Source organism: Cornus florida, unplaced genomic scaffold, assembly GCF_030987335.1.
Source record: "Cornus florida cultivar Cherokee Brave unplaced genomic scaffold, ASM3098733v1 CherokeeBrave_3.0.0_Hap2_Chr07, whole genome shotgun sequence".
Classification (NCBI taxonomy): Eukaryota; Viridiplantae; Streptophyta; class Magnoliopsida; order Cornales; family Cornaceae; genus Cornus; species Cornus florida.
In genome coordinates, this window is record NW_026775577.1 from 32270971 (window position 1) to 32285841 (window position 14871).

At 34.8% G+C, this 14871-nt stretch overlaps 1 pseudogene; it reads left to right on the forward strand.

Moving 5' to 3' along the window:
* Window positions 1-8275: 8275 nt before the first annotated feature.
* Window positions 8276-8374, forward strand: LOC132267953 (small nucleolar RNA R71; annotated as a pseudogene).
* The last annotated feature ends 6497 nt before the right edge of the window (window positions 8375-14871 follow it).

The following is a 14871-nucleotide window of genomic DNA, read 5'->3' on the forward strand; positions in this document are numbered from 1 at the left end:
CCATCAAATAAACCACAAGAGCATTCTATTAAGCATTATGTCTTGACAATCTCTAGATCTACAGCATCAATACACATAGACATACATCAATAACACAAAATCTAGAGACAAACACATGAACATTTATTCTAGCATACATAGACATATGGATAAAATGTTATGATCAATTGGAAGCATTAAACCACACAAATCATTAAATAAACAAGATCTATGTATATAAAAATGTCAAAACATATATTACAATACAAATCCCCTCAAAAATACATAAATTAAGATGTAGAATGCATGCTAAGGGCTAACTCTAGCCCCAAGAGGATGTCTAGCCACTCATAGATGGTGTCTTCCAACCATCAAGGGCTAACTCCATGATAGAAATTGCTCTTCTTCTTGGTCGATGGAAGAACTCCAAGCTTGTGTCTCTAGCCTTCTCTCTTCTTTTCTTCCTCACTAAGAATATAATATGGAAATTGTGTCAAAAGTCCTTTGTAAAAGTGGCTTATATTCCTTATATAGGTAGGTCAAATGTTACCCCCAATGACCTGGGTTCGTACATTAATATTCCTCCAATGATTGCACCATGAGCAAACCTTTAATGAGCTGGATTTTATCTTTTTTCGGGCTTGAGGAAGTTCGATCGATCAAACTTGTAGTGAGATCGATCGAACATAGCTGAGATCTATCGAACTTAAGCTAGATCGATCCTCCCATGGCGGCGCCTATTTGGATAAGAACAGATCTAAGATATTTTGGGGAATGAGATAAAAGTGGTAGGTAGGGTGGTACTACAGGATAAGATGAAATCTTTTCGATCGATCTAAGAATTGTTGGATTGATCGAACTTTGTGGGATCTTTAGATAAGGACAAAAGAGCTTAGATCCATCTTGAAATGTCTAGATCGAAGAACTTTCGATCAATCGAAGAACTTTCGATCGATTGAAATATACTTGTGATCGATCGAACCTACTGAATTCCATACTTTGCTTCAATCTGCTTCCACTTTGCTCCTTTCTTCTATTTAGCTTCTTTTTAGCTCTTATTTGGCTGAATTAGCTTATTTTGGAGATAAGCACCAAAAAGAGCAATAACACGAAATTAGTCTAAAATGGAAAAGTAAGATAGATAAAGGTCCTAGAATACCTAAGCTTAAGGGGTTTAAATGCGCACTTTTCCGCGCTCATAACACCCCCAAACTTAAATATTGCTAGTCCCTAGCAATGAACTACAAAGTAAAGGAATGAAATGAACAACTATACAAGTATGCACTAGAAAGCAATAAATGGATAATGCCACTTTCATAGGGAACACGATTACATTTAGCATATGCAACAACCCTTTTAAACCCCTAGGTTACCCCTAGTGGACGAGTGAAGTCTCGTGAGGGTTTTCAGAAATGATACCCACAAACATTAAGCTCATTCTCACAAAAGAGACACCAATATTGCAAACAATATTGGGAGAAAACTACCTCAAGTATGCAATTTTTCAACCATTTCCAAGCAATCTCCCAAAATTTCAACACTAAACAAGCAAGTATGGTCATCCACACATCAATAAAATGATCATGCAAATCAAAACAACACTAGAATTCTTTTTGAGTGGATCGGCATCAAATATGTTGCTATCTAAGTCAACTAAAGAAATAATCACATCCTTACCCTCAAACTAACACACAAATCTAGTATCGATCATGAAGATAAAGAGTAGATCTTTTATTAAAGCTTTATTCATCTAGGTGCACTTATTCTTTTCACTCGATTTTTTTTTTCTTTTTTTTTTTTTCACTACCCTAAGGATCAAAGATGGAAGCATAGTGCAATGTGTTGATCTATTAAGCTTTCTAGTGATCCATGAGGTCGAGCATTAGGTCAATGACTCCCAAACCGGACGACTTTAGGGCACTAGGTGTTCAAACACCCCTAAGGACTTACAAGCTCAAATCAACTAGGCTACAAATCAAGACAACCTCTATCTAATCATTTTCCACTTCTCACCTTTTGGGAGAAGTCCTCACTTTTTTATTGCTTTTGCAACTTTTTTCTTTCTTTCTTTTTCTTTCTTTTCTTTTTTTTTTTTTTTTTTTTTTAAGCAAGTTCAATTATTAACCTAGAGTTTGGGCCCTCCACCTTTCGACGCTAGAAATTCAGTGCTTGATGAGGCTAGAATCCCGGCTACTCAATGAAAAGGGTTTGTTATCCACCTTTATTAAGAACGAAAGCTTTCAATGCACTACTAGCCCAATTGGGATGTACCCAATTCAATAATCAACAAAGCATGTACCCCACAAATGAATGCTAGTGTGAGCCTGTGCTAGTGTAGAATCCTAGAGTGAATCTCAAAACAATCACAAAATCAAGATGATGTGGACCACAAGTGCAAGTATGATATCAATCTTTCAAAAAATTTACTCCTAAATGGCATCCACAAGGCATACAAGGAGTATTGGACTCTCAAGTCAAGCAATTTTTAAATTTTAAGCAATATAGTCCTCAAAAGATCAAAATCATAACTACTTATAGACCAATCATAGAAAACTCCTCAAATACACAAGTCATACTCAAAATTTTGAAATTAAAGCAAATATTGTAACAGCACCCATTCCCCCGAAACTTAAATGGCACAATCTCCTTAATGTGCAAAGAGAACAAAGGGAAAGAGTATACCAGTGCAACTTGCAAGAATGACCAGGACAGAATTATCCAAAGTAGGTGGCATAGCCCCCCCAAACTTGGGATTAATTATGGTCCTGAAAAGATGGCACTAGGATAAAACTCATCAGCTAACAAAAGGGATAATAACAGTGCACAGTGGATATGCAAGTGTAAATGGGATAGTCAAATAAAGTAATGAGAGAGAAATAAGGATGGTCCTGAAAATTTTGTAGCACTCTCTCACTGAAATCACTGGAATGCACCTAATGGAGTGAGACAGATTGATACATCAATAGACAATATAACATCCAAAAACAAAGCATTTATAAAATAAGAATAGTATTTGGTACATCACAGTAGAGGGCTGACAGACAGGCCGTAAAAATATAACAGTATCAGAAATATAACAGACAAATCACAAATATAAAATGAGAAGGAGATATAAAAATCATAAAGAGGAGGTAGGACGGGCAGGGCGTGCTCAGCGGATGTCTCTGGATAGATATCGCAATGCAGCTATGACATCCGTATGGAGTGAAGTAATATCAGCCCGGATGGAAACCATGCCATCCTCTAGAGTCTAAAGACGCTCTCCGAAGCTAGGTATCTAAACTGGAGCCTCAGGTGCTGCTAGATCGGGAGAATGATGATCCTGAGCCAGGTCCTCATCATGAACAGGCGAACCAACCGGAGAGTGATGCTCTGGGTCCTCTGCGGGCTGCTCTAAATTAATGTCCATATGCATGGAAGCCGGATTGACTGGTACATCGTCCGCTGCCTGCTCTGCTGCTGCTGTCGCTCCCTCCTGCTCTTCAAGCTCCTTAGCTGCCTTTACAGTATCCTCCTGTAGACTCTTGATAAGAGCCTTGTAGCTCTTATCCCAGTCCTTCTTTTTGAATGAGCAGGCCCCAGCCTCAGTACGCTCCCGGTGATGGAAGGGAGAGCGCTGGTCCAACAATATCTGTGTAATAAGATGGCCAAATGGGATAAACTTAACCCGTTTAGGCTTGGCCTTGCTGATGTGATCGACATATAACTTCATCATAACACTCCAGATGAGCACAGGAATGGATAGCCAGTGCCCTATATAGAAGGCGTACAGAGCTGTCAGATAGTCGCCGCGCGTCTGTATCTTGTGGCCGGCCATGAATGCATTTCGGAATAAAACTGAATCGAAGAACCACAGGTCGTCTGGCAGATAAGTGCACGTGGCAAAAGTCTCGCCAGCTGCATAGTGACCTGTGAGTGCCACTGCCATGTCGGCATAGCAAGGCCTCTATAGAGTAGGATATGTAGCCTCGAGATCAGGATGGCAGACATGTGGACATCGGTAAGGTCTGGATAGAGTGTCGACAGTGATACTAATAGGGTGACCATCAATGGTAGTCCGTAGCTCCCTCAGGTTACTCGGGGTAGGTCGGAGGTTCTGAAAAAACATCCGGACCAACCTCAGGTACACTGGATATGTAACAGGGGCTAATATGGCTGAAATGCCCCTCTGGTCTATGTCATCATATGCTGCTCTAGTAAGAACAGACCGGGAGAAAAAGTTTATATCAAAGACCGACTCATGCACCACGGAAAGGCGTGAGTATCTCGACAATGGTAGATTTAAGTCCTGGGCTGGCTGAGCTGGTGGTGGTGATAGAGATGGTACATGCTCAGCCTCTATTAAAGAAGATGATGCGGCAGCCGAAGACTGTAGTCTAGAGTCAGCGGATGGGGACTGAGCTGCATATGCCTTTGACTAGTCCTATATTTGCTCTGGCTCTGGCTCAGGAATGGGGTCCTGGATGTGAGATGGACCTGTCTGGTCGTCTAATCTCTGCCTGACTCTGCGATGATAATGTCCACAGGCAACAGTCTTGACCCTAGCCATGGCCTTCAAAATAAAAAGAAAACTTGCAGAACAAGTCAGTAGCTAAATAAGGAAATAAGGCATAACATATAGAAACATGTATGTCAAATAAGATAGACAAAACAGAATAAAGGAAATGAATCTATGCCAGTGATGAGAAATAAATGACATTAAGTGTATCATGCATAGACAGTATAAGTATAGAATGCATCCAATATGGAAAACACAGGCATTGGGCATGTATGAGATAGCATGGAATCACCAAAAGATGGTGTGTGAAGTGAGTGATGCAAATCACAAAAATGTGAGATCGATATAAGTTCGATCGATCTTGAATAAGTGAGATCGATCGATTACAAATCAATCTAAGAAAAAGTTCGATCGATCGAACTATGAGGTGAAATTCGAAAAGTCACAAACATGTGACGTGGATGGCACAGGGGCCTCACAAGCAAGCTCGTGGGCCCCTCTACACAACAAATCAACAATTTTAGTCACTTGATTAGGCCCGTGACCCCTACAATCAAAAATCAAAATCAAAAATATAAAACCGATATATATACATATATATACACATATATTCAATGGGTCAAAGCTTCAAAAATGGCAAAATTAAACATTAAAAACTTGAAATCTAGCATTGAAAGCAGGGATTCATCAATATAAAGCTTGAAATCAAAAAGGGATCTCGGATCTTACCCCAAACCGAGAGAGAAGATGAGATGGGAATGAAATCCAAGATCTGGGATGAGGGAGAGAGATTCGGGATAAGATGAAATCGCTGGAGGGTTTGCCGGAGATGGAAGAGAAGGTTTGCAGCGGCGATGGGCTCTAAGGTTTGAAGATCAATTTCTTTGAAATCGATCGAATGACCCTAGGTTTGATTTTTAAAAACATTTCCTTTTCAGTTCGATCGATCGAACTGAATCCTCAGATCGATCGAACTGGAATCGATCTTTCCTCTTAAATGACAAAATTATTTTTGAAATTTTTGGATTTTTCTGAATTAAAAATAATTAAAAATTAAAACTATTTTTGAATTTTGGAAAATTAAAGTTTAAAAATCAAAAATTTAAAAATTAGAAATTAAAAATCAAAAATGTTATTTTGGATTTTGTTTGGAAAATGAATAAAATAAATGAAAAATAAATGAAAAATTAAAAATGGGAAAATTGAAAATATTTAAGTTTTTGAAAAAATAAAATAAAATAACCAGAAATATTTTTGTATTTTGACAATTTCTTTTTTTTTTTTTTTTAAATTCGAAACAAAAGTCAAAGTCAAAGTACAAATAGTAAATCAAAGAACAGAGATCGATTTCTCTAAGATCAATCTCAGAAGTACTCCGATCGATCGAACATGCAAAAATCTGCAGACATGTTCGAACGATGGGATAGAGAGGTTTTTGGATGCAGGTTGGATGCAGGTTCAAAATTTTTCTAAGCGTTGGGACTGCAGATCAATCTAAAATGAATCTGGATCGATCAAATAATTTATGATCGATCGACAGGGACCTGAAATATGCAGGTTTTCTTCGAACAATTGGACAAAGAGGTGATTGGATACAGGTTGGATGTAGGTATGGAGTTCGATCAATCGAACCTCTTTTGAGATCGATCGAACAGGAACAAATTGTCCATTTTCAACATGAAAATGCATGCAATCCTAATCACAGTTCCGAGCAATGTATATGAACCTAAAGCAAATATTTAGACTTCGTAATAAATGAAATTTAAAATAGAAATGAGGGAGGAATAAGGTTGTGACACCCTACGAAATGTACTAGTCTTTAACGTCTCTAGCAAAACGTTGGGCTCTTTTAGCCTAGATCAAACATCTTGTAGTGCATCCCCTCCTTAATGGGGTGATAAGTACTTTGAACTCCACCCAACAAATGGTTCCCTAGAGAACTTGTTGGATTAGGCTCAAAGGAACTTGTTGGTCCTTTTTCAATGTGATCTTCAGGCTTCCATGCCCTTTCAAAACAAGATTTTGAAACAACTTTTTTCGAATTTGGCTCTTAGGATTCGGGACCGGTTCCGTGTCAATGACAACGAAATCAATGGGGAAGAAGAATTTATCAATCTTAATCAATACGTCCTCAATGATATCCCTAGCCTTTTTGATGGATCGGTCGGCCAGTTGCAAAACCATCGACGTCTATTTCAAGTCTCCTAAGCCTAATTTGACATATACCAAGTATGGAAGAAGATTATCACTTGCTCTTAAGTCTAGAAGAGCCCGATTAATGATATGGTCACCAATGACACAAGATATAGTAGGTGAACCGGGGTCTTTGAACTTTAGAAGAGTGTTATGTTGCAAAATAGAGCTCACTTGCTCGGTCAAGACCACTTTCCTAGGTGTTTGGCTTTTGTTCTTCCTCTTTTGGGTGCAAACATCTTTTAAAAACTTGGCATAAGCCAGAATTTGCCTGATTGCATCCAAAAGCGGAAGGTTAACCTTCACTTGCCTAAACACATCAATGATTTCATTTGTCTTTGTCTTTTGCTTGTCAAGATAAATGGATCCTTTCAAGGCATTCGGAAATGGAGCTCTTATCTCAAAAACTTTTTCAAAATCCTTCTTTGAAACATCATCAACACAAGAATTTTTCAAATCATTTTTCAAATCATGCTTTGATTCATCTTTCAAATCAGTTTTGAACTCACTTTTCAAATCACTTTTTGACACTTTCTCATTTGAATGATCATGCATATGCAATGAAGGAGAAAAAAATGTGAAACGGGATGGGCGTCAACTTTGGGTTGCACTGGTTCACTCTCTTCATTGGACACACCTACTTTGTTGTCAATGATTCTCCCACTTCTCAAGGTTGTCACCACATTGACATGCCCTATTATAGGACTTTCCAATGAGGAATGAGTCTCCACAACACATCATTGCTTTGGTGGGGCATTCAAAGGCATTTTCCCTTTCTCTCTAGCATTTAAAGTACTAGGTATTTGCCCTACTTGGGTTTCTAGCTTAACAATGGATTGAGAATGAGAATGAAACAATTGAGTGTTCGCCTCTAGAGTGCCTAGAGCGGTCAAAACTTTCTTTTCAAAAGCGGGACTCCTAGAATTTCCTTGAGAATATGATGGTTAATTAGGAAAATGAGAATTAGAAAATTGATTTCCTTATGATTGATATGGTCTATATCCTTGTGATCCTTAGCTTTGCATTGGAGGTGGAATGTACTTTCCTTGAAAACTACCTTGGGAAGGGATTAAGCCTTCCCCTTGGTTTCTCTAAGAGAAATTCGGGTGATTCCTCCAACTAGAATTCTAGTGATTGCCATAAGGATTGTTCCCTTGATTAACAAAAGCTGCATTGACTTGTTCATGATGCTCACTTTGCACATGTCTATGGGGACAATTGGAAGTAGAATGTAAAACACTTGAACATGTCATACATGATTCATTGGATGTATGATGGGAATGGTTAGGGAAGGAAGATACTTGATTTGCCGAGTTTTGGTTGATCAAGAATTGATCAAACCTTTGAGATAAGGATTTGATCTCGGCGGCTATTTCATTGAAATGGTCAACTTGATATAAGCCAACACTCTTCCTTCCACTTGAATTCCTACCATTCCTAGAAGATAAAGTTCGATGCAAAGAATGTTCACTCATGCTCTCATAATGACGCCACACGTCATTCTCATGCCTATCAATATAAGAGCCACCCATGTAAGCATCAACCATGCCCTTGTAATTATCGGATAAACTTTTAAAGAAATATTGAACTAATTACCATTTAGGCATGTCATGATGTAGACACTTCCTAAGCAATTCATTGAATCTTTCCTATGCCTCATGGAACGTTTCCCCATCCCCGTGTGAAAACTCTCAAATTGAGGTTCTCATGGCATTGGTCTTAGAAACCGAATAGTACTTCTTCAAGAACTCTTGTTGCATTTCTACCCAAGAAGTTATTGAAAAAGGCCTAAGACCGTTAAACCAATATTTTGCCTTGTCTTTAAGGGTGAATAAAAAAAGTTTAAGCCTTAAGACCTCTTTCGGCATGTCTATGTATCTCACGGTGGAACATACTTCAAAAAACTCATCTAAATGCTTATAAGGTTTTTCACTTGGAAGTCCATGACAGTTAGGAAGCATTTGAATGGTTTGTGGTTTGATTTCATAGCGGTGTGCTCTAAATGGTGGCAATTGAATGCATGTGGGTGCATTATATTCATTAGGCACATAGTGATCTCTTAAAGCAAGGGGAGGGTTAACTATTGGAGGTGCAACATGGGCACCTTGGTTGCCTTGAACTATGGGAGGTTGTGGAGCAAACATTGGCCTAGGCATTCCCAATGGAACTTGGCTTTGTTGTTGTGGTGGGTGAAGGAATGGCCTCGGCATGCCTAATGGTACTTGCATATTATCATGATGCACATTAGGGTGGAGGATACCTTGTTGGTCTATATGACAAAGGTCCTCTACATGGTCCTCATTATGTACTTCCATTGTAGAAGTAGAATGATTAAAATTACCCCTTCCCCTAGGTGTACGAACAATGGATTCCAAATTCAAATTAAGAGAGACAAGAGTAGGATTTAATGACCTTCGAACATGCATGCATAAGCAAAACACAAACAAGTAACAAACAATCAACAATCACTTCACTTTCGCAACAATTCAACAATCAACAAACTTCCTCCACATATAATGATCCCATACTCCCATGCTATCAACAATATGCAAAGAATAATAAAATTGCCTCCACGTGGGCTCACGATTTATCTAAGAATTGAAATAGAAGCCTTCACGCGGGCCGACGATTTAACTAGAGATTGAGTTAAGAAAGTGCTCACAAAGGGTCCTTTAGCACTTCAATTCAATTTTTAATTTTAGGCTTGTAAATTTTTGTTTAGATTTTAGCTTTTGCCTTACTTTTGCTTAGCTCCTTACTTAAAATGCTCCTTTGCTCACCTTGTAGCTCAAGGCACCTAGTCAAACAAGAACCAACACAATAAGTAACCAAAATGAAAATGAAAATAAAGTAAAAAATGATCAAAAGAGTACTAATTCCTAATTGGTTCCACAAATACGACGTTGCCTTCGATCAATCCCCGGCAACGGTGCCAAAAACTTGGTGGTGCCGTGAGACCAAAGCTTGCAAAGTGGACTAAGATGAGTGTGGCCAAGTTTTACATTTATAATTTGCCACTACTACCTTTCACTAAAAATATAGTTAGGGTGAGTAAGGATCGTCCCAAAAGAATGGTGGGTCGTATTAGGTTGTGGAATCGAGATTAGGGTTAGTAGGTCAAGTGATCAAAAGATTGGTTGGTGATTGAATTATACTAAAATGCAATTTAAACTAAAGTAAACAATTAAATGCAATAGAGAGAAAATAAAAGAGAGAGAGAGATCTTGGGGTTTAGAGATCACCACTAAGTATAGCTTTTCTACACCCTTAATGAATGATTAATGAGGGGGAAAACATGTATTGCAACAATAGTGTGTGTGTGTGTAGTTGTTTTAACAAGCATGGATGACTAATTAAGTATATATTGTCTAAACAATATAATGGATATCACAATATATTAAACTAAGCCATTAATCCATTCTTTAAGCTCACAATCCAAACGCATCTCAAGGTTAGAGACATATGCTATGTGTTTTTATAAGTATGGAACATCAAACAACAAGCATGGATTGTCCTCCCATTTAACATCTAAACTAAAACTACACTACAATTAAGCTAATGACATGAAATTAAACTAATTAAACTAAGGGAGAGGCACAATCCATCAAGAAATGAGTATGAACCATCAAATAAACCACAAGATCATTCTATTAAGCACTATGTCTTGACAATCTATAGATCTATAGCATCAATACACATAGACATACATCAATAACACAAAATCTAGAGACAAACACATGAACATCTATTCTAGCATACATAGACAAATGGATAGAATGAAATGATCAATTGGAAGCATTAAACCACACAAATCATTGAATAAACAAGATCTATGTATATAAATATGTCAAAACATCTATCACAATACAAATTCCCTCAAAAATACATAAATTAAGAAATAGAAAGCATGCTTAGGGCTAACTCTAGCCCCAAGAGGATGTCTAGCCACTCATGGATGGTGTCCTCCAACCCTTAAGGGCTAACTCCATGGTAGAGATTGCTCCTCTTCTTGGTGGATGGAAGAACTCCAAGCTTGTGTCTCTAGCCTCCTCTCTTCTTTTCTTCCTCACTAAGAATATGGAAATTGTGTCTCTAGTGTATCTCTCTCCCTATATCAAAAATTGCTCATATTCCTTATATAGGTAGGTTAAATGTCATCCCAATGAGCTGGGCTCGTACACCAATATTCCCTCCAATGAGCTGGATTTTGTCTTTTTTCGGGCTTGAGGAAGTTCGATCGATCGAACTTGTGGTGAGATCGATCGAACATGGCTAAAAAAATATCGAACTTAAGCTGGATCGATCCTCCCATGGCAGCGCCTTTTTGGATAAGGATAGATCTGAGATATTTTGGGGAATGAGACAAAAGTGATAGGTAGGGTGGTACAATAGGATAAGATGGAATCTTTTCGATCGATCTGAGAATTGTTGAATCGATCAAACTTTGTGGGATCTTTGGATAAGGACAAAAGAGCTTGGATCCATCTTGTAATGTCTAGATCGATGAACTTTCGATCGATCGAAATATACTTGTGATCGATCAAACCTGTTGAATTCCATACTTTGCTTCAATCTGCTTCCATTTTGCTCCTTTCTTCCATTTAGCTTCTTTTAAGCTCTTATTTGGTTGAATTGGCTTATTTTAGGGATAAGCACCTAAAAAGGGCAATAACACGAAATTAGTCTAAAACGAAAAAGTAAGATAGATAAAGGTCCTAGAATACCTAAGCTTAAAGGGTTTAAATACGCACTTTTCAGCGCTCATCAGGCACTATACCGAGTCAGCATCCAACTCATGATGAATTCCCAATTAACCAATGGTACTTACCTTGGTCAGATTTGAATGGATCTCCATCCTTTTTATGAATCATCTATCCTATTCACCTTCATATTCTTTCCGAGACTCAAAATGACCAACTACTTTAAGACTTGCGTGGGTCTCACATTCAAATTCCTCGTCTCTTTTTCATAATCTTAAAAGATACCAGTTTTAATACACTTTTTGTCTCGAAATATATATTTATTTTGAGAATTATGACTCAAAAAAATTTTAAAATATATATTTATTTTGGGACAAAGACTCAACGAAAATATATATATATATATATATATATATATATATGTAAATAAAATTTTGTAAACATTATGAAATATTATATATATATATATATATATATATATATATATATATATCACATTATTAACAAATTTATGAAATCATAACAACCTTAAAAATTTAGTTAAAAATAAAAAACTTTGAAGAGATTAAGAAAGTTTGTGTTTGTTTGCTTATACATATCAAAGAAAAGTGTAAAAAAAAATATATATATTGCCTTCAAAAATAAAAAAATTATGACACACACACACACACACACACACACACATATATATATATTAGAATCAACTTTACGAAATTACAAAGACATTAAAATCTAAGTAAAAGGAAAACTATTTGGATTATAAGGTCAAACTCAATGTTACTCCAATTGATTGTTAAATATTATATATAGAATATTAAATATTGAAACTTTGAAGAGATAGAGTTATGGTTGATATGCCTCAAAGGAAAGAAAAAATGTAGAAATATTTCCTTGAAAATAGGAAATTAAAATGAAAAACGAATGAAGTTTTGGAGAAAGAGAGTAAAAATGCTATACACATTTAAAAAACATAATCCATTTATTAATTTGCAACCGAATAAGCAAAGAGAATTGCAATAAAGAATGATACCTTAAAGTGGAGATGCTTTTCCTAGTCAATGAGGATTTGCAATTCGAGGTATAATGGACTAATAAAAATATAAGATTTGATGAACATCTAAATATAATTTTAAAAAATGATCAAATAACATATCACAATAATAAGCCATTCTTAAAAATATATAATTTATAAGCGGGTCAAATTTATAAAATTATAAAATCCTTTTAATACTTTAAAGAAATAAAGAAGTTCATGGATAATTGTTCATACATGCCAATGAGGACAAAAAATCTAGAAATATTATCTTTCGAAAAGGAAATAAAAATTATTAAATAAATAAATAAAAAACCAAACTTGAGAGAGGTTGATTAGTTTTCCACCAAAATGCCTAGGTTTCAAGAACTATTGTAGACATCGTAATTTGATTGCCGTAACAAAGATTGTATTAAGAGATGTGAGAATGGATGATTTTATTAAATACTAATTAAAAAGAGATTTATAAAAGGCACAACTCCTCAATAGTAACAGATGTGGTGTTACGAAGGCATAACTCTTCAATAATAGTTAGTAGAAAACTATTAAGAAATAACAGCAACAATTGTACTTAAATACTAATTAGGAATAAATTTTTAAAAGTCACCTCTCTTCAATATTAAAATATTTGAAAACACACAACTCTTATAGCAGTTAATACCCAAATTATTAGTGACTCTTAAAACATGAAAAGCCGAGAAAATAATTAATTATTAAAATAACTGCTTTAAATTGTAAATAATTATATTAATCCAGAAAGAATAATTGACTGATAACCATTAGAAAGAAATTTAAAAAGACACAACTCTTAAATGGCAGCCAATTATTATAAAATAAAATTTGTAATAGACAACTAATAACCTAATTTTAAAAAGGTAACTTTTAAAACATAAAAATTCAAATAAATAATTTTTAAATTAAAAGATCTACTTTAAAATGTATATAAATTTTGTAAATCCAATAAATCTATAGATTTATAAAATAATAATAATAGTTTAAATGTGTATAAATATTAAAAATTTATGCAACATTGCTACTGATCACTAATATTGGCAAAGAGAGGGAAATGATTCTCCATTCACTTTCGAAATAGATAAGAACAAATTTTAAAATGCAAATAAAAATATATAATTAATAATTCATAAAATATTTCTATAATTTATCCTCACAATATTTACAACATAAAATAACTAAAAAATATAAAAATAATAGAACAATAAACATTACACAATCGTTTATTTGTTTTAATTCTTTAAAGATCTCATCCCTCGTCATGTGCAGTGCTTTGATATTGCATCTCCTTTTGTAATGTGAGCACTTTAAAATTTTAAAAAGAATAAAAATAAAAAACTGCCATATGAATTTAAGATATACATTTATGCACAATAAAAGTACGAAATAATAAATAAAAAAAATCTAAGATCTCATGTCATGAGAAACTCATCTTCATCTGTAACTCAATAGCGTTGTCTATTTTCTGAAGATGGATGTGTATTATCAAAAATCATCTGAAACTCACAACGTAAAATTCTAATAACACATGAGAAACAAATTTAATCATTAAAAACATTGGAAGAGAAATAAAATAATGAATATAAATAAATATTCTACATATATATTAACAAGAAACATACCTTCCAAAAAATAAGGTTGTGAGTTGCAACTTCCAATTGATGCATATGAACCAAATTATCACTCTCGTGTTTCAAAGTTATCGTTTGAACATTAGAAAAAACCCTCGGACAAGGACTTTTTGCATAGACACGTAGAAAGGGAGATATACTTTGCAACATAAGTTTAACTTAGACGTCATTTATATAAGATATATAGAAAGAGAGATATATGGATATATGAAAAATATGAATGTAAAACAAACATTATAGAAGTTATAACCAGCAGAGCTCTACAGTCGTGAAGTTTCAAACAGCAGTTTAAAACTAAAATGACACTTATAAAATATTAAAATCGAGTACATATTATTATTACCGAAAAATGTATAAAAAAAAATGCAAATAGAATACACTTTAATAACCGTCATGAAGTTTATCAAACAATAACTTAAAACTAAAATCACGCTTATAAAATATTAAATCGAATATATATTATTATTACCAAAAAGTGTATTTAAAAGTGTATATAAAAAATACAAATAGAATACACTTTTATAGGGTAAATTAATAGATATATATTTTTTATTATAGTGGTAGTGAATGAATTATCAAAATATTCATAGTGGATCCACGTAGATGCGATTGTTTACTTTTATAAGTTCAATAAAAAAAATTAAATTGATAATATTACAAAAAAATAATAATAATAAATAAAAAAATAGTAGTTTGACTTTTCAAATGAGAAATTTATTTTGGGATTGGCCAAAAATGAAAATGTGAATTTTTTTTCTTTCTAAAATCCTCTCCTGCAAGAATATTGTTGATTTGGGTATTTTCAGCTTCACATCAATATTTTCA